We start from the raw sequence: 20,771 nt of genomic DNA, 5'->3' as shown, positions 1-20,771 counted from the left end.
TTTCGTGGTGTTACATAAACTTTTGGAGAGACAATATGTAGCATGGGATAAAAATGTGGTTCTCTACACAGAACCCATTATATATTAGGCAGTAGGCCCGTTATCTAGCAAACACTTTATTGCAATTTACATCAGAGGAAAGGTCAGTAGTTTTTTTTTCCATATGTAGGCTACTTTGCGAAATATTTATGTCCTCAAGGAATTAAAATATCGACAAAAAAAAATTTTTATATTTTTCATACAAAAGTAATGGTAAATTTCACCCGCTAAAGAATATCAGATCATCATTCAAAATTGTAGGCATCTTTTTCGACCTATACTCTTACCCGGTGCAAAATTTCGTGACTATTGATGTATAATTGCGACTTCTAGCGAGTTTATTATTACACTACAAACAAATAACGGAATATATTAGGCTGTAACTCTGTTATCTGGTCATGCACACCAACATAATTGGAATCAATTGAAAGGTCAAGTGTTCCACTTCCAAGTATATCCCACTAGTCCGGAATGTCACTTCCAGGAATTAAGATATAAGCTGTGTATTAAAAATGTTCACAATTTCCACACAAAAGTTTTGGTCCATTTAACCCTCTAAATATTATCCGATCGCCATCTCAAATTGCAAGCTTCTCCTTTGTGATATACTCTTACCTTATTTAAAATTACGCGTTGATCGGACTATTATTGAGACCTACAGAGCCGCTAGAAAAAACCAATAAGAATAGGGATCTATTCTGATCTGAACCCGACCTCCATACAAAATTTCGTGACGATCGGTCCATAATTGCGGCCTGCAGCGTCTTTACAATTTATAATGGACAGACGGACGGACGGACACACATCTCAAAATCCTTTATCTTGTCGAGATATGAAGATTGGTATACCACATTGGGGGTCTCCAACGAATATTTTGTGGTGTTACATGAATTTTTACCAAAACAAACTTATAATACCCTTTTCCACATTGTGGTGTAGGGTATAAAAACGAGTGAGAAAAGGCTATAGTCGGAGCGGGGCCGACTATGTGATACCCTGCACCACTAACCCTGTGCATAAGCTTTTGACTGGTTAACATTTTTTAGGGCTAACTGAACCAAAGAAGAGAATCAGATGTATTTGTTATAAAAATATACTTCAAAATATTAAAATTGCAATGCAATAATTCTGCAATAACTCTAATATTGGAAAATAAATGCGGAAATTAGAAATTGGCATATCTGAGCGTCTTTATCTCAAGCAATTGACCACTTTGTTAACACAATTGGGATCAATTTAAATAGTTCTCCTAACCAAAGCTGCGATATTCGCCATTACAATTCAAGTAAAAAATGGTAGGCCAACCTTTGTATCTTTGTAAAGGTGAATTTTTCTTGTTCCATTGGTAGGCTTTTCTTTGGGAGATATTTTCATATTTGCCCATTCCGACGCCTCAATAACAAAAATTAATAGGCTTCTTCCCATCCGGGATTCCCATCAGCCCCCAAAATTTCGTGACGATCTGAAATTTGCGATTGAATATTTTCTTGAGATTTTCTACTTTCCTAGACATGCTTTTCTTTTGGAAGGCCAATAGCCAGAGCACTGATACTCGGCATTACAATTGAAAATCCAAAAATTAAGACTTGGGATGAATTAGCGACTTTTGCGACATCTCCGCTGTTTGTTCACCCACGCCTGTATTGTTATAAAATTGAAGTTTTCTACATTCATTATAAGACTTTGCTTTTGTCGTACTCGTAACAGAAGCGCATTAGAATAAAATCTTGCCTTTTTCTACACATACGTTTTTTGGCCATTCCGATCCCTGCATATGATCCGACTATCAGCAAAATCAATAGGCGCCTTCCCTTTAAGGGCCCACATCAACCTCCATAGGTTTTTATAAACAGACGGACGGACACACATAGCCAGATCGACTCTGCTGGTCGATTCATTCATTTTGGTATATACATATGTATAAGTATAGCTCTACGACCACTATTTCGATGCGTTAAAAACTTCTTGGCCAAAACAAGCTTATGGTGGGTCAATTCTTTTAGGAATATAAATATAGTCATACTAAAAATTTTACCAATTTCCACACAAAAGTCAATTTCACCACTAAATATCTGATGATCATTTTAAATTGCAGGCTTCTTCTTTTTCGTAAACCCAAACCTAATTTAAAATTTCACGCCGATCAGACCATAATCGCGACCTACAAAACCGCTATAAAATCGTATTAAAAATGTGTTTTTGGTCCAGCTCACCCCCTAAATATTTCGCAATCATCACCAAAAGCTAATCGTTTCTATTCTGACCCGACCTCCACACAAAATTTTGTGACGATTGGTCCATACGATTGGACGATTTGTTACATAAAATATATAGTATAACAAATAAAAAAGTATAAGTCGGCTTTGCCGACAGAGTTATACCCTCAGCATATGTGAATTGAAACTTTAATATAAGGTCAGATCGAATGCATTTAGTATCTTTTCAAAATTTTGTGGCTTTTTTAGACATTTGAACTTGACGACAAAAATGTGAATTAGGATATAAATTCAAAAGTTTTGCGGAGGAGGTACTTAAAGGAAGTGAATCTTATGACTCCCAAAGTCATATCTTTTCGATGGATATCGCGCCCACTAGTTATTTCAGTGGCTCATCGTATATCTTTTGGACCAGTATGCCACGAAGCATGGACTTGTCCACGGAAAACATAATATAGCTGTAAACAGGACCACATCGAACAGCATCAGTACACATTTCCAAAGGATCTTCACATAATATAGCTGTAAACAGGACCACAACGAACAGCATCTGTATACATTTGAAAAGGATCTTCGAACAGACCTTAAACTGCACAGACATTTCAGAAGTTAAACTAAATTTGGACAATATATAAGGAGATCCAAATTTCGGACCAAGTTTTTTCAAGATATATCGTTCATTTTAAATATTCGGGAGAAATACCGGAATTGTGGACCCGTATTGCATATCTTGGAACACTACGAGGGCGGTTCGGAAACTTCTTAGCCTATCAATGAAAGAGAATAGTTAGTTTTTCAAAAATATTTTTATTTTTTAATATAATCTCCTGAAACTTCAATACACTTAGTCCAACGCTTTTCTAGCAATTCTATCCCTTGATTAAAATAGTTTTCATCAAGGTCTTCAAAATAGTGGTTTATAACTGTAATTGCATCTTCATTTGAGGTAAAACGCTTGCCAGCAAGGAATTTTTTTAGATTTGAGAACAGGTAAAAATCACTGGGAGCTAAATCAGGAGAATAAGGTGGGTGGTCAAGCAACTCGTACTTTAATTCGTTGATTTTAGCCATTGTTAGAACACTCTTGTGCGCTGGTGCGTTGTCTTGATGAAAAATTATTTTTTTGTGTTGTAAGCCAGGACGTTTTTCTCGAATTTGTACATTTAATTGATCCAAAAGGTTGCAATAGTACTCTGAATTTATTGTTTTACCCTTTGAAGATAGTCAATCAATAAAATACCTTTGAAGTCCCAAAAAACCGTTGCCCTAACCTTACCAGCCGATTGAATTGTTTTTGCCTTCTTGGGAGCGCTTCCTCCAGCTTCAGTCCATTGTTTGGATTGTTCTTTTGTCTCTGGAGTATAGTGGTGGATCCATGTCTCATCAACAGTTATGAAACGACGCTTAAAATCAATTTTATTTCGCTTAAAACGATCCAAACAAGCTTGAGAAATGTTCATTCTTATACGTTTTTGATCGACTGTTAACAAATGCGGCACCCATCTTGCAGAAAGCTTTTTCATCTGTAGTTCTTCATGCAAAATTAAATGGACTCGGTCATTTGAGATGGCCATGATATTAGCAATTTCACGCAATTTTATTCGTCGATAATTTAATACCATATCATGCACTTTGGCTACAATTTCTGTTGTTGTTGCTGTTTTTATACGTCCACTACGTGGTTCATCTTCAATGCTTGTACGACCACGTTTAAATTCAGCAAGCCAATTTTTTACTGTTGCATATGAAGGAGCACTTTCACCTAACACATTCACCATCTCATTATGAATTTCTTGTCCCGATAAACATTTTTTATGTAAATATTTAATGACAGCACGCATTTCTAATTTTTCCATTGTAAAAAAAATGCGGATGCGTCTTTTTTGAACACCTGTTTTTATATGAATGAGTTGCCAGATCGAAACAAAATTTAACATGTGTTCATAACAGAGATGGAAGTTTCCAAAACACTTAAGTTTTTTCTGTTTATACCGCGCTTTTTGTGCTAGGCTAAGAAGTTTCCGAACTGCCCTTGTACAAAATACATAAAATACTTGGGATTTAAAATTCCACGACTTGGAGTTTAAAATATACTTGGGTTTTAAAATTCCACGACGTGGGCTATAAAATTCCGGGACTTGGGGTTTAAAATATACTTTAAAAAATTTTAAAATATACTTTAAAATATTCCGCAAGTTGAGGTTTAAAATTCCACGAGTTGGGGTTTAAAATTCCACGAGTTGGGGTATAAAATTCCACGAGTTGGGTTTAAAATTCTACGAGTTGGGGTTTAAAATTCCACGAATTGGGGTTTAAGATATAATTTTAAAAATTCCACGAGTGGGGGCTTAAAATTCCACGAGCTGGGGTTTAAAATTCCACGTGTTGGGTTTTAAAATTCCACTAGTTATTTAAAATATACTTTTAAAAATTCCACCGGTTGGGGTTTAAAATAAAAACCCCACTCGTGGAATATTAAAAAGTATATTTTAACTCGTTAAACCCCAACTCGTGCAAGTTTAAACCGCAACTCTTGGAATTTTAAAAATATATTTAAAAAACGAGTGAGCAAAGGCTATAGTCTGGGCGGGCCGACTATGTGATACCCTACACCACTACACCTGTGCATAAGCTTTTGACTGGTAAACATTTTTTAGGGGTAACTGAACCAAAGAAGAGAAGCAGATGTATTTTTTATAAAAAGATACTTCAAAATATTAAAATTGGGATAGCTTATTGCATTCTTCAATAACTCTAATATTGGAAAACAAATGCGGAAATATTTAATAAAATAATACATATAAAATATAAAACACTAGCAAATGCCCGCTACTTCGTATGCGGAAAGGAAACAAAATATATATAAACAATATTTAATACGGGAATGGTGAATACTGGAGATTCTGTTGTACTAAGACCTATTTTTATTACCAATATTTTTTTCGATTGTAGTCAGAATTTACAAAAAAAAATCTGAAGTATCGCATCCCTACACAACTACCATATTTTTTATTTCGAATTTCCAAAACTACGTATCATATTGCAAATTTCAGATTTGACTCCTGGTTTTAACCCTTCACTAACACAGCATTCCCTTCCAGTACGAATTTCCAAACACTAATCTTTATCTCACGCCTTCACAACAACAATCACGCACATTTACAATGCAAGGTTCTAGCTTTAGCGGTTTCGCCCAGAACCCGAATAGGTCCGTTAAATTTTCGGCATTCAAAAAGGCCATACAAATCCAAAATGACCATAAAAATCCACGTTTTCGTATATCCCCATATAACGGTACCTCTCGACTTAGTGTATTTTAAAAGATTACTTCCTTATATTCAACATATATCCTAACGCCAATTCACTTTTCCCGCTTTATCTGTTCTCCTGAAACCCATTATAGTACTATTTAGTACTTTTTGTATAAATAAGTACAACTTTTTAAAACCTCCTCCCTACCTCCACTCTAAACACCAATTGCTAATCTAGTACGAATTTCAAAATTCCAGTTCTACCCTTTACAAAGTCACAAATTGTACAAAATTCTCTACCATATAGCAAATACCAAAAGGTACCAAATTTTGTACCATTTAGCACTTTTCGTACACGATTTTCCAAAATGTACTTTCATATCTCAGCTCTATCCGTTCACCTAACCCCAATTTATAGCCAATGTAGTTCCATTTAGCACTTTTCCATAAGTATGAGTTTCCAAAACTACCTCAATCCTCACTCCAACAGTAATCTGTTCACGCAAATACAGCGAATTCCGTACCAGTTAGTACTGCTTCGTTCACATTAGTACCAGTTTCCAAAGCTTCCTCCATATCTCAATTCTATATTCTAACAGTAATCTTAATTCCAAATTTCAGGATTCCAGCTCTTCAAATCCAAATCATACTAAACTCACTACCATTTAGGACTTTTCGACCTTTGGTACATCTTTCTTACTCTTAATCAGTGACCCCCATTCCAAATTTCAGGATACCGGCCCTATTCGTTAACCCATATCTAAATTGTACTATATTTAGTACAACATATTTAGTACTTTTCGTATAAGTTTAGTTCGAATTCCATTCATTTTTACTCTTCAACAGTGATTCTCATTCCAAATTTAAGGATTCCAGATCTATCCGTTCACCCAAATCCAAATTGTACTAAATTTAGTATCATTTAGTACTTTTCGTGCACTTATAGCTCGAATTTCTAAAAACCTTTCTTTGTTACTCTCCATCAGTGACCCTCATTACAAATTTCAGGATTCAAGCTCAATCCGTTCACCCAAATCCAAATTGTACTAAATTTTGTACCATTTAGAACTTTTCGTGCACTTATAGTTCGAATTTACAAAAACCTTTCTTTGTTACTCTCCACCACTGACCCTAATTTCAAATTTCAGGATTCCAGCTCTATCCGTTCATCCAAATCCAAATTGTACAAAATTTAGTACCATTTAGTACTTTTCGTACCCTTATAGTTCGAGTTTACAAAAACCTTCATTGTTACTCTTCATCAGTGACACTCATTCCAAATGTCTGTATTCCAGTTCACTCCGGTTCACCCAAATCAATATTGTACTAAATTTAGTACCATTTAGTACTTTTCGTATCCTTATAGTTCGAATTTCCAAAAACCTTTCATTGTTACTCTTCATCAGTGACCCTCATTCCAAATGTTTGTATTCTCGCTCTATCCGTTCACCCAAACCCAAATTGTACTAAATTTAGTACCATTTAGTACTTTTCGTGCACTTATAGTTCGAATTTCTAAAAACCTTTCTTTGTTACTCTCCATCAGTGACCCTCATTACAAATTTCAGGATTCCAGCTCTATCCGTTCACCCAAATCCAAATTGTACTAAATTTAGTACCATTTAGTACTTTTCGTGCACTTATAGTTCGAATTTCTAAAAACCTTTCATTTTTACTCTTCATTAGTGATCCTCATTCCAAATTTCAGGTTTCCAGCTCTATCCGTTCACCCAAATCCAAATTGTACTACATTTAGTACTTTTACCCTTATTGTTCGAATTTACAAAAACCTTTCATTGTTACTCGTCATCGGTAACCCCCATTCCAAATGTCTGTATTCCAGCTCAATCCGTTCACCCAAATCAAAATTGTACTAAATTTAGTACCATTTAGTACTTTTCGTACCCTTAGTTGGAATTTCCAAAAACCTTTCATTGTTACTCTTTATCAGTGACCCTCATTCCAAATGTCTGTATTCCAGCTCTATCCATTCACCCAAATCCAAATTGTACTAAATTTAGTACCATTTAGTACTACTCGTGCACTTATAGTTCGAATTTCCCAAAAGTTTTTTTCGTTACTCTCCACAATTGACCCTAATTTCAAATTTCAGGATTCCAGCTCCATCCGTTCACACAAATCCAAATTGTACTAAATTTAGTACCATTTAGTAATTTTCGTACACATAAGTACGAATTTCCAAAATCACCCTCATGTCTCAATCATACACTTCAACAGTAATCTTAATTCCAAATTTCAGGATTCCAGTTCTATCCGTTCACCCAAATATAATTTGTATTAAATTTAGTATAATTTAGTGCTTTTCGTACACATTAGTACGATTTTCCAAAAACATTTAATTACATCAACACCACTTCCCAACCTTGATTTCCATACCAAATTCCATGATTCTAGCTATATCCGTTCAAAATATACATTTGGTACTAAATTTTGTAAATTTTAGTACTTTTCGTACACTTAGAGGTCGATTTTCCAAAAACCCTTTGGTACATCTTTCTAGATCTCCATCAGTTACCCTCATTCCAAATTTCTAGCTCTTACCGTTTCCCTAATACAAAGTGTACCATATTTAGTACCTTTTAGTACTTTTCGTACACTTCTGGGTTGAATTTCCAAAAACCCAGCCTTATCTCACCCCTACACACCAACAGCAACCTACACCCAAAATTTCAACTTTCTAGCTTCAGCGGTTTCGTCTGGGCGGGGATGAATCAGTCAGTCAGTCAGTCAGTGAATACCTCACCTCACTGCTCTTTTATATATGTATATAGAATCTATATATGCCGGGGCGATTTGTATGGAAGGAAAAAAGTGTTATCGGGCGCCTGGAGATTCTGATTTTTGGGATTGCACTGAGCAAAAAAGTCAACTAGACCATATGTCTACGGTGAAAATCGAGCCCCCGGATTTTGACTTGAAGTGTTTTTTCAAGGATTTTTGGACATTTTGGCATATAACAACCAAACCACTGAGATTTTCGATCCAACGAAAAGACAACAATTGTAGCCAAGACAATACAAAAGAACTCTCTAGTACATCGCAAAAGCAATGCTGTAATCAGCTACTTGCTGTCATTTTATTGACCATTTTATTAGCTTTCTAATGATATACATATACGGTTAATCGGTTACTTAAAACCGGTTCCAAAATCGGTTTTAATATCAGAATATCCGGTTCAAAAATTTAGATAACCGGATCTTTCCTCCAATAAAATTTGTTATTAACGTGTTCGTCATTACAAAAGCTATTTATGGTAAGTATTTCAGAAGCACCACAGACCAATAACGAATATACATAAAAACAAAACATAGTTTTCTGAACAAAAACCAGTAAAATGTCAAAAAGGACCATGAAAGCGGGGAAATATCGATTGGTCATCAATGAGAACCGTACCTAAAATCTTCTGAACAACATTTTTGTAGAGTATTTGGATGCTGTAAAATCTCGCCTTGTGGTACTTTTACTACGGTTCAAAAAATAAAGGACGAAAATGACATGAAAGGAATTGAGTTAGAGGGATGAAATATTCTACAAAAAGATTCACCATTCGATTTTACTGAAGACATATGTAATGTCAAAATGAAGCTACAATAACGTTTTAGAGAGATATAAAGCTATTTGTTCACAAATTAAGGGGCCAAAATTAAACCATTAATCACGCAATATCTCGGAAACTTGACCTATGGTGAAAATTTCATTTTGGGTTCTCAGTACACTCACTAAGGGCTTTCATCTCCAGAAGAAATTTTCCACCCACTAATTTTGAGTTCCATTTTGTAGCACAGTGTCGTTTATCGATATTTTCCGAAAAATGTGCACCTACTCGAGGCCATAACTACCTGAAGGAGCGTTCCAATGCTTTTGCGATGTACTAGAGAGTCCTTTATTACTGTCTTGGCTACAATTGTTGTCTTTGTGTTGGATCGAAAATCTCAGTGGTTTGGTTGTTATATGCCAAAATGTCCAAAAATCCTTGAAAAAACACTTCAAGTCAAAATCCGGGGGCTCGATTTTCACCGTAGACATATGGTCTAGTTGACTTTTTTGCTCAGTACAATCCCAAGAATCAGAAACTCCAGGCGCCCGTGATGATGTTCAAATCGCCCCACTCTAATATAGATATAGATAAACAAGTAAGAAAAGGCTATAGTCGGACGGGGCCGACTACATGATACCCTACACCTGTACCCATGGGAATTAGCTTTCCACATATCAAAATTTCTTTATGGAACAAATAAACTTATTGTAAGAAGTAACTTTGTGCATTCTGGTACCGTATCACACCAAGCAGAAATAATAATTGTAATAATTGTTTTACAAACATCCTAGAAGAGACAAGGGTGAATTCGAGTCCGATTCATATTCGCTCAATGATATAGGACCCACAGCTTATCTCCGAGTCCGAACGGCGTGTCCTAAGACACCACTTGTAGAGAAGTTTTTCATGGCTGAAATACTCAGAAAATGTCGCAAATCTTACTGAAGGATATTTGCCTGGCTGGGGAATCGTTTTGAAAAAAGGTGGCAAAGCGACCCATGCTGCAATGTATGTATAAAAATCCAACTGGACAATTAAAACGTTAGGGCACCATGTAATTTGCAATAATGCAAATACTGGGAATGGTCAAATATGGTTCTCTACACAAAACCCATTATATATTAAGCAGTAGGCCCGTTATATAGCAGACACGAGGATCAGTAGATCTATTTCCATATGTAGTCTACTTTGCCGGTATATGTCCTCCAGGAAATAAAATACAGACAATTTTTTTTTGTATTTTTCATACAAAAGTAATTGTCCATTTTACCCGCTAAATATTATCAGATCATCATCCAAAATTTTAAGCATCTACTTCGACCTAAAGTCTTACCTCATGGAAAATGTCGTGATTATTGAGCTATAATTGCGACCTCTAGCGTGTTTACGATTACACTACAAAGAAATAACAGGATATATTCGGCTGTAACTCTGTTATCTTATCATGTACACCAACACAATTGACATCAATAGAAAGGTTAAGCGTTCCTCTTCCAAGTATAGCTTACTTGCCCGGAATGTCTCTTCCAGGAATAAAGATAAAAGCTGTATATTAAAATTTTTCACACACAAGTTGTGGTCCATGTAACCATCTAAATATTATCTGATAGCCATTTCTAATTGCAAGCTTCTTCTTTGTCATATTATCTTACCTTATTTAAAATTTCGAAGCGATCTGACTGTTATTGCGACCTACAGAGCAGCTACAAAACCCGCTAAATATTTCACGATCATCACCAATTAAAATAGCGATCTATTCTGATGTGAATCCGACCTCCATACCAAATTTCGAGGCGATCCACAGTGGATCCACTTGTATGGAGAAAGTGGCCAAAAATATTTAGAGTGTAAAAATCAAACCAATGCGCCGGTTACAGCTTTGTGATGCTGCGAAGAGTGTTTTAAGAAACCACGAGCGTAACATTCTCCCCCCTTTCCCCTCGGGAGGTAAGAATTGTTTTATGCTGCTAATACAAAATGTCATGAACAAAGCTCCCGATTATCTTATGATGCAAAAATAGGCGTGGGGAAACAAAACAATCTCCAAAACAACATAAAATCCAACGAATTTAGCGGATTAAAAAAATCAACATTTTTGTCTGAAAATTGGTAAAATTTTTAATATAGATCTTATAGCGTTCTTCCTGGAAGGCACGTACCGCCAACGTAAGACAAATTTGGAAGAAGATTTTTTCATCTTGCCGCTGATGCCAATTACGTTAATGTACGTGGTAAGATAACAGAGTTATACGCTAATATATCCATGGAAACCCTATTCTAGGGCAGCTTTAGTCAGCTACCCTCCATTTATAGTCTGGCACTAGATGGCAGCTGATTATAATACTGAATAATCTTAAACCCATGACCTACATTGGAAAATTATTCCCGAGGTGGGCACTGGTGGGCATCATGACTAAAACCTTAGGTCAAATTAAAGGATATGATCGAATTGGCATTACAAAATGCACTAAGCAAATGTGCAGCTAACTAGAAATCCACAACACGCTAAAACACTATCTTTTTAATGAAAATTTAGGTAATACCTCCCCCTTCAAAATCCACTATAATATTTGGCTATACGTATTAGTTTCGCGATATTTTGAATATATTAATTTGCACTTAAAATATAGGTTATACTCACAACAAAAAATATTAGTCAAATGTTCCAACTTTTGAAGCTATTTTTAAGAAGATCGCGTTCGAATGAAACAAAAACTAATATATTTTTAAAAAGGTCCATGTCATAGCTGTCAGCATTGCCAGATGTTGTACAAAAATTTTGACTTTCATTTTTTTATTTTTGGCCAATGGGTGGATCCACTGTGCGATCGGACTATTATTGCGACCTACAGAGCAGTTACAAAACCCGTTAAATATTTCACGATCATCACCAATTAAAATAGCGATCTATTCTGATGTGAATCCGACCTCCATACCAAATTTCGTGACGATCGGTCCATAATTGCGGCCTGGAGTTTGATTACAATTTATAATGGACAGACGGACACACGGACGGACACACATCTCAAAATCGCTTTATCTCGCCGAGATATGAAGATTGGTATACCTCATTAGGGGTCTCCGACTAGTATTTCGCTGTGTTACATGAATTTTTACCAAACTTATACTACCCTTTCCACATAGTGGTGTAGGGTATAAATATAAAATGTAAAATAATATAGGGTGTTTTTTTAAGCTAGATAGAACTTTAAATTGTAAAAAGTAACACAAAAAATTAAATTTTGATGAAAATTTTTTTTATTTGTTTCAGTATACTCTGACAAATCATCATGAATAGACTCACGCTTGAACAACGCTACGAAATTATCCAAATTTACTTTGAAAATCAGTCGTCGATTCGCGCAACTTATAGACGACTTCGTCATTTGTATGGCGTTCAGCGATGAGGCGCATTTTTGGCTTAACGGGTTTGTTAATAAGCAAAATTGCCGCATATGGAGCGAGACCAATCCACAAGAGACCCTACAGACTCCATTACATCCAGAAAAATGAAACGTATGGTGCGGTTTTCACGCTGGTGGCATCATCGGACCTTATTTCTTCAAAAATGAGGCCGGAGCTCGCGTTACGGTCAATGGAGATCGTTACCGCACCATGATCAATGATTTTTTGTTTGAAAATATGGATGACATTGATCCGGAGGAGATGTGGTTTCAACAGGATGGCGCTACGTGCCATACGGCGAACGCAACCATCGACTTATTGAAATCAAAATTTGGCGATAAGTTGATTTCGAGAAGTGGACCTGTCAATTGGCCTCCAAGGTCGTGCGATTTGACACCTCTTGATTATTTCCTGTGGGCTACGTGAAGTCACTGGTTTATGCTGATAAACCAGCAACAATTGATGCCGTGGAGGCCAGCATTGTTCGTGTTATTCGTGACATACGGCCAGTAGTGCTCGAAAAAGTGGCCAAAAATTGGACGTCCAGAATGCACTTCGTCAAGAACAGCCGCGGTGCCCATATGCCCGAAATGATTTTCAAATGTTAATGTCACGTATTGATCCTTCCAATTAAAAAAATAATTTTGATTACAATTTAATTTTTTGTGTTATTTTTTACAATTTCAAGTTCTATCGGGCTTAAAAAAACACCCTTTATACACTCAAATCAGCCTTATTGGGTCGATTATATTTTTAATTTAATTATATAATGTCTATAGGTAGATATATAAAGTACTGACGGGGTTTGGAAACAAAGAGTTTTTATCGATTCACTGTTGACTCAAGTGTTTTTTTTTTCTGTAGTAATCAAGTTGTCGTTTATTTCAATGTAGGCCACAGATTTATATCTTCGGTTTTCGCTACAAATTGCATAAGTCGAAAATATAAGTTTTTCATGAGAATAAATCAGTAAGTAGAACCTGATAAAGATAGGGTGCCACCGTGGTGCAATGGTATGCACACCCGCCTTGCACGCTGAAGGTCGTGGGTTCGATTCCCCGGCCAGTCAACATCAAAATTTTCAACGTTGGCAAAATACCCCTCAGTAATGTTGGCGACATTTCCTGAGTATTTCAGCCATGTAAAACTTCTGTACAAAAGTGGTGTCTTAAGACACGCCGTTCGGACTCGGCGATAAACAGTAGGTCCCATATCATTGAGCTAAATATGAATCGAGGTGCACTCATTGAAATGAGAGAAGTCTCCCTTGTCCCGTATGGGATGTTTGTGGACCATATATATATATATATAGAACCTGATAAATGTATTCTAGGGAAAATTGTAATATTTTTAATAATTTGCTTATTTTTTCGTGTGTAATTTTGCATGCAAAAATTATGAAAATTAGTTTTTGTAGAATTGTTGCTATGTAAAGCCTTTTAAGTTAAAACTATTTGATAGCAGTGACCCATAATTGACATATGTCGACTTATGATACTTTCTCAGAAAACCATGTAGGTCGGTTTTTCAACATAATAAATACCAGTGTTTAATATAAATTCCACAATTTTGTCATAAAACGGCTTCATTTTGGCATTTATCATATACGACTCAATAAAAAAATGTTTTCAATTTCATTATTTTTTAAATTCTCTTGTTTCATTACATGCCTCGTTGTCATTCAAGCTCAACGTTGTCCTACAGTTTGTCCCCAACATTTTGATCCTGTTTGTGGTACTTTAAGACTTCGCGATGGCAGAATTATGCGTTGTACCTTCTCCAATTTTTGTACTTTGAGTGTACGACGTTGTGTACATAGGGAACGTAAGTTGTTATATGTAATTGTTTTTTAAAGGGTATAATCCAATCCTTATTTTTAGCTTGGCGTGGTGTACCCGGAAGATGCCGCGTGGAATCTTCTGGTTGTAATAAAGTGGCTGGTTAAAATTGTATTTTCAAGTGAATCTCTGTAAAATGAATTAAAAATAATAAATTTCTAAATTTGTGTGGAATTTACACTAAATGTATGACTTTTAAATGGTCTCGGATTTTTCTGCAGGATAGCCTTCGGTCGCAAATTACTTATTACATATACAACCGATTCGGAAAAAAGTGTGGTTGAAACCTCCAAAATACGTGAAATTGATTGGTACATTTATTTGGTGGTTATACAATGAGGTGAACATAAGTTATCGTTTCAGACAATTTATTATAGATTCAGCATATCCGTCTGTGTGTATAGAGCGCACGACAACTCTCAAATGGATCAACTGATTTGGTCTTCGTAAAGTTTTATCCAATCATAAATCAAGTTGGAAGATGTACCATATCAGTCTACTTCATCCATCCCCACAAAAGTTTTCGTTGAAATTGTGCGCACAATAACTCTAGAACGGGTGAACCGATATAGTTCAAAATTTGGTTTTCGTAATATTTCATCCACATATACATATATCAGGTTAGAATATGGACTATATTGGTCTACATCTTCGGGAAGCACCCACACACAGTTTCAAACATTTTGGAAATATGCAGTTTAAGACCATCTCTAGAGCAGTTTTGATTTTTTGCAACAGTGCAAATCCATAGTCCGTGAGAGAGTGGCGCAAAAGCTGTACAAAATTTGTTTTGAAATTGTTCGTGTTTATTCGGCCCGAAGCGGCCAAATGTTTAGTCCGCACTATAGGGACTGGGGGGAACAAGTGTTATCGAGGCTCCCCAATGGAGCCAGTACGCCCAATGCGTACGTTTGGCCGTCAATATAAAAAGAGAATAAGAAATAGAAAATAAAACACAATAGTTTTATTAGTAAAAAGGTTGGCTCAATTGCCGTGTGTTTATTGATGGTAAACAATATTACCTTTAGTACAACGATATGTACAATGCTTACGATAAAGCGCGGTTCTTGTGCTTGCAAGTCAAGCTTTCGATCGATCTTTCTTTTTTATGTTTTGTTTATATTGTGCTGACATCTGCATGGATGGTTAAAGAGGGCGGTTGTCAAATGAATATTCGTTGAAATCTCTCATACTATTACAGGGGTGTTATAAATGGGAATGAGGAGATTTCAACGAATATGCCTATGCGATTCATAGGGCCAAATAAAACAATGTGATCAATTCTAACTTAAACATTTGCCGCCTCCCTTGAAACATCCAGATGTTTTAACAAATACGATAGAAAAGTATGTGTAATTAAGTATTCGTATATATGTAGGTATTCAGCATTAGTATGTATAGTGCAGGCGTGAGCATAACCTTTTACATTTTTTCTTTCAAACGATTTTGATTTTTTTTTTGTTTTTAGCATTTCATTTTTTCAAAAACATTCTTACATGCTAAACGATGGGCCATGAGGGACCCGGGCCATTAGGGACCCCGCGATAAAATGGCCATTAGGGACCATGCGATAAACTTACAAACTAAACGATCGGGCCATTAGGGACCCCGGGCCATTAGGGACCCCGGGCCATTAGGGACCCCGCGGTAAATATGGTCATGAGGGACCATTCAAGTGACTGGGCCATTAGGGACCCAGCTGTTGTGCAGATCACTATAGACCTGGCTAACGAAAGGGCCATTAGGGACCCTGCGAACGATAGTGCAACGTGAGCTAACGTTCGTTATGTTTGTTTGGGGCCGCTTTACAACTATTTTTCCGTACGAGTTACGAAAAACCAAATTTAAGTGACAGGACCCGTAACAATCCATCCAAATGTTGTATTTTGAGCGAGCAGCGAACCGGACGAAAGTCGAAGAGTATGATTTTTAATTATCTTCGGGTACAAATCTGCTCCTATCAAAATATCCACGGGGCGCGATTCGCCGAATTGAGGATCTGCCAAAACTATATTCGACAAATCCGACTTAAGGTCCGAAGTGACCGAAAAGGTTGGAAGATTTCTCGATATGGAATCTACTACCAACGCCGAAGTCTCAAAAGTAGACGACCTGTCCACACGACTACAAAGTTTCAATGAACAACTTTTACGACATGTAGCTGCGACAGTACTATTAACTCCAATGATTGACGATTTCGTGGACTGAACCTGGAGTTTCAGATTCTTCTGAAGTCTTTCCGAAATTAAAGACGACTCAGAAGCCGGGTCGATCAGCGCCCTAGCAGGAAAAGAAGCTCCCTGATGAACGATATTCACCAGCGCTGTTCCCAATACTACTTTTCTTTCCTGCGTAACGTGGAATGTTTTTCGAACTACATTACCGACCGATGCCGATGGAACTCTAGATGTAGACGAAGAATTACTGCTACTATTTAAAGTTCCAGGCCGAAAAGTGGAAGCTGAAGCAGACAACTTCGAACTTCTGAGAGTCACAATTTGACTCGGACTGCTCACCATATAGCGATCTCTGTGCAACAGAGTGTGATGTCTCTGGTTGCACTTTCGACAACAACGACTAGCACAATTTTTGACTTCGTGTCCCTTCCGTAGGCAATTCACACACAAACGATGCTTTTTAACCAATTTAAATCTTTCCAACGGCGTACAATTTACGAACCGCTGGCAAACATTTAATTTGTGTTGTTGCTCTGTACAAAGAACGCAACAAGAATTAGGAGACGAACGAAGAGGTGCCGAAAAGTGTTTGGGACTGGGTGAAGAGTGAGGAGAAGAAGTACAAGATTTAGGAGACACTTTACAAGTCGAATTATACAAAGTGCCAACACTTCCCATTTCATGCAAACACAGAAGAGTTCGAATTCTCTCTGTCAAGAATCCATCTAATTCTTTCCAAGTTGAAAGACGAGACTTATTTGTCACACTTTGCTCCCATAAAGCGTGTGTGATCTTAGGCAATTTTTGTAAACAAATGAAAACCACGATCGGATCCCAATTATCCGTAGGTATTTCATAAGTTGCCATTGCCGAAAGGCAACTATTTATTCCACGCTGTATGAACTTTAGTCCCGGACTGGTTTCCTGATCCAAAACAGGAAGCGAAAATAATGATTTTAATTGGCTGTGTACCAGCAATCGTGGATTATCGTAGGTGGAATTCAATTCATTCCACGCAAGATCGAAACTCCTATGAGTCAGAGGAAACTTCGAGACGATTTCTCGGGCCTCACCACTAGTTTTACTAACCAGATGACACAAGCGTTCAATATCTGTCAACTGGGAGTTATTTATATAAACCGCACTAAACAAATCTCTGAAAGTGGGCCAATTTAGAATATTTCCATCGAAAACCTGAATATCACATGGAGGTAACGCAAGATTGTGAATGCTATCAAATTCTGGGAGATCATCAACGAAGTTTGTGCCTATTCTAGGATTCCCAATACTCAATATTGAAGAGCTAGACGCCTGTGTTCCCACATCACTAGAGAGATGGGACGACAAACTCACGTTTTTAACATTCACATCACAGGACTGTTTTTCCACGGAAATGTCGCCTGGATGTTTTGTTAAGAAGTTTTCCGAACTATCCAATGTGTTCGGTGATATTTTAGATGAACTACTAAATTTGGACAACAAACTATTTATCTTTGAAGAACAACTTGTATATTTCTTATGCGACTCCTCATATATGGAATTAAGATTTTCAGGATTTTCTACAGAAGAGAGGCATTTACTAAAAGTTTGCTGAAAGTTTTTCCACAATTTCTCAATTTCCTCACTCCTAACTTCGAGAGCATAAAAGTCATATTCGTCTTCCTTCATAGCACCGAAATGTGCAGTGAATCTCACTATAGAGTTGGAAGCTCTGAGGATCTTTTCTTTAGGGGTGAAAGCCATATTAACGAAAAACAAAGAGAAATCAAACCAACAATATGGTAACCACAGGATAAAATAAATATAGCAAATTTGTAGCCACAAAGAATAATGCCAATAAATTAATTTACTTTCCACAAAAGGAAGAATAATCAAGCTACCAATTGTAGCGTGCTGATTTAAAATCGGAAATTGAAACAATATTCAAAATCTCAAAAACTAACCAAAGTTTGCAAACGAAGGCAATAAAAATCCAATTGACAACTATTTGCCTAAAAATGCAATAAGAAATTTAAGTCAATATTTAAATTCCAAAATAATGTAAAATTTGTAAATTACCATCTAATTTACAAAATTATTACCAAAAACAGCATTAGGCGATGTTAATTTGCAGTGAAAGCTAATAATAAATATCTACTATCAACCAAAAGCATGAAATAACTACCGATTGCAGTGTATTGGTGACAACAAATTCAACAGGAAATTCGAACAATATCAAAATTCCGAAAAAAGTCACGAAATTCGAGTAAAAAACTCCCTACACAAGAACAAATCCAATTGAGCGACTGTAAGGTGCGAATTTATACAAAATAGCCACCGAATGTAGCGTATTTGTGTCCAAAAAATCAAGGGGAAATTCGAACGATATCAAAATTCCAGAAAAATAATTACAAAATTAGCACAAAAAATTTCTAAAATACACTCTACACAAGAAAAAGTCCAATTGACCGGTTGTAGTGTATTTGTGTCCAATAATGCAACAAAAATTTTAAACTATATTGAAATTCCAAAATATATACAAAACACAATAAATATTTTTAAATAACGCCCTACACAAGAAAAGATCTAACTGACCTATTGTAGGGTGCACGCAATTTCAAAATGTGCAAAAATATTATTAAAATGTTCCCTGACACCGATTTATTATACATATTTACCATAATATATAATAAAGTGTGTCACAGTACTAATTTACTGACCGAGTACTGTGTAATAATACCCCGGCAGGAGACTGTGCAATAAAAACGGACACGACAGAAAGAGGAATGTCCAAAAATGCAATATTTATGCGTGTGTGTATATATTTGCATGCAAGCCACTTACTGACCGGCGAGACGGTACGACAGAGCGACGATGCTGTGTATGTAGCTATACTAGCGTATGTGTATCAACGCAGAAGGGACCACGAATAGGCCGTGCAGTGTAAATATGTAATCGATGTATTTATGAAAATATGTTTGTATATTTACACTGCTAAAGCGAAACGAAATCAATGCAAATCAATGTAGATTTGGGGAATTTTAGAACAATTTGGCAACAACAATTAGCAATAGAAATGTAGAAATTTATGGCGACAAACAAGGAGAATATAAACCAAAAATAATACAGAGGTTTTTAGAACAAAAAATATTATTTTTGTTTTGATCTTTCTATTGCCGTGCATACGTCTGTCCACGATTTGGACTTTGACCGATAGACAAGAAAGTGAATCTATGACGTTGTAAAACGAGACGCCACAAACAAACGAACGAACACTTGTTTTTATTTTTATTTATTGCTCACTTTGCACTATACGTACCGATGGTAGTTGAAAGCTGCAATTATGTTGTGGACTGTATTTTAATTCCAAAATTATGCCAACTGGAATATCCGGCTCGATTGGATCAAATGTTTGTCCGGCTCGAAGGACCAAATGTTTATTCGGCCCGAAGCGGCCAAATGTTTAGTCCGCACTATAGGGACTGGGGGGAACAAGTGTTATCGAGGCTCCCCAATGGAGCCAGTACGCCCAATGCGTACGTTTGGCCGTCAATATAAAAAGAGAATAAGAAATAGAAAATAAAACACAATAGTTTTATTAGTAAAAAGGTTGGCTCAATTGCCGTGTGTTTATTGATGGTAAACAATATTACCTTTAGTACAACGATATGTACAATGCTTACGATAAAGCGCGGTTCTTGTGCTTGCAAGTCAAGCTTTCGATCGATCTTTCTTTTTTATGTTTTGTTTATATTGTGCTGACATCTGCATGGATGGTTAAAGAGGGCGGTTGTCAAATGAATATTCGTTGAAATCTCTCATACTATTACAGGGGTGTTATAAATGGGAATGAGGAGATTTCAACGAATATGCCTATGCGATTCATAGGGCCAAATAAAACAATGTGATCAATTCTAACTTAAACAGTTCGCAATATACTCATATTGTTCTCGCCGCGTAATACCGTGTAATCTTTCTGGTGTAAGTGCCAATATTTCTTGAGATAATGGACCAAATCCGCGATAAGTTACTAATGAGGATCCGATTTGGCCAAAACTTTGAAAATCGTAAAATTTCTTTGAAACACACCCTTTACTTCAAATCAGAGACCACAAATGTCAAAAAATCCCTAAATATAACAAGTAGAAAGTCGCTAAGTTCGGCCGGGCCAAACTTTTTATACCCTCCACCATAAAATATTCTTAACTAAAATGAAACAAATTGTTTCCTTTTCTGTCCACAATTTATTTAAAAAATGTGTTCAATCAGGTGGCATCTTTGTATGGGAGCTATATCAAAGAGTGGAC

The 20,771-nt window shown here is 36.3% G+C and overlaps 1 long non-coding RNA gene across 1 annotated transcript; it reads left to right on the top strand.

Moving 5' to 3' along the window:
* Window positions 1-14,070: 14,070 nt before the first annotated feature.
* Window positions 14,071-14,490, top strand: LOC141389311 (uncharacterized). The gene is made up of 2 exons (XR_012409021.1): window positions 14,071-14,294; window positions 14,351-14,490. It is a non-coding gene; the product is annotated as an uncharacterized lncRNA (long non-coding RNA).
* Window positions 14,491-20,771: the final 6,281 nt, after the last annotated feature.

Source organism: Musca autumnalis, unplaced genomic scaffold, assembly GCF_047663935.1.
Source record: "Musca autumnalis isolate F117 unplaced genomic scaffold, ASM4766393v1 scaffold_1, whole genome shotgun sequence".
NCBI classification, from domain to species: Eukaryota; Metazoa; Arthropoda; class Insecta; order Diptera; family Muscidae; genus Musca; species Musca autumnalis.
This window is presented reverse-complemented; position numbering and strand designations above follow the sequence as displayed.